Source organism: Priapulus caudatus, unplaced genomic scaffold (assembly GCF_000485595.1).
Source record: "Priapulus caudatus unplaced genomic scaffold, Priapulus_caudatus-5.0.1 Scaffold652, whole genome shotgun sequence".
Taxonomy (NCBI): domain Eukaryota; kingdom Metazoa; phylum Priapulida; class Priapulimorpha; order Priapulimorphida; family Priapulidae; genus Priapulus; species Priapulus caudatus.
This window is the reverse complement of record NW_014577713.1, coordinates 97,988-99,039: the sequence shown is the minus strand read 5'-3', so window position 1 is coordinate 99,039 and position 1,052 is coordinate 97,988. Positions and strand designations below refer to the sequence as shown.

At 51.1% G+C, this 1,052-nt stretch overlaps 1 protein-coding gene across 3 annotated transcripts in view; it reads left to right on the top strand.

Moving 5' to 3' along the window:
* Positions 1 to 1,052, top strand: part of LOC106812472 — a 33,186-nt gene that overhangs the window by 7,767 nt on the left and 24,367 nt on the right. The window lies entirely within an intron of this gene.

The window sequence follows — 1,052 nt, the reverse complement described above, 5'->3', positions numbered from 1 at the left end:
GACACGCCTCATAAAGTCCGCAAAGTCATTAAAAACTGGATAGTCATCAGTCTCTAGCTTCATTTGCAAGGCCTTCCTGCGCCACTGGGCTTTAATGAAGCTAGGGCAGCGCTGAATTATTTCCAGCATACCCTTCTGAGAGTCTATCTCTGATAGCATTCCCAGCCTCTTCAGAGCTACTCCGGCTGACACGACCTCGTCTGCCACCTGCTGGATTTCTGACGCCTTGGACAAGGTACGATCACTGGTCAGGCTTCTGATGATGCTTTGTGAGATGAGGTGGGGGTTGCCAAACCGCCGTGCGAGGATATCTCAGGCTTGCTTGTAGCCGGTGGCTCCTCCTATCAGTGCACAATTCCGAATAGCGTCTTTAGCAGGCCCCCCAGTGTACTGAAGCAGCCTCGTCAGTCTGGCTTGTCCATCGGAGCATTTATTATGCACTGCCTCGTCAAATATTGCCATAAATGTCTGATACTGCAGCGGATCCCCAGTGAACACCTCTATCTCTACTTTGGGAATGCGAATCAGGTTAAGCAGACTGCTTGTTATGTTCACCTCCTTCTTCTTCCTCAGATTGTGGTGGTGTTTGCTTCCTCAGCCAAGCGCGAGCAGATTTGACACCCGCAACATATCTTGACTGAATGTCATCAAGCCAGGATTGGCTTTCCTCCTGAGTCCCCTCCTCTTCTAACGTGTCGTGATACTCATAATGTGCAGCCTCCAGATCATCGAAAGCGACACTCAGCCTTTCTAGACGTGAGGTAACAGCGCTGATGCTTCCCTCATCCACGTTACGTGCTAGAGAGTTCAAGTGCCTGATGACTACACTCTTCCGCTGGCCGCGAAGCTTGACTGGGTCCGCCATGCTGTAGACGACTCCTGTACAATACTGTCTACAGTCTGCTCACTGTTGGTGTAGTTCATTCACTGTTGCGTATAGAATGAGAAAGAACGCTTCGGTTGCTGCTTGATCTTGACCCCCACCTGTCTCAGTGCTGTCTCAGTGCCGTCTCGGCCGTGCTGTGTTGCAGAGAGCAGCGATTTGCGACTGC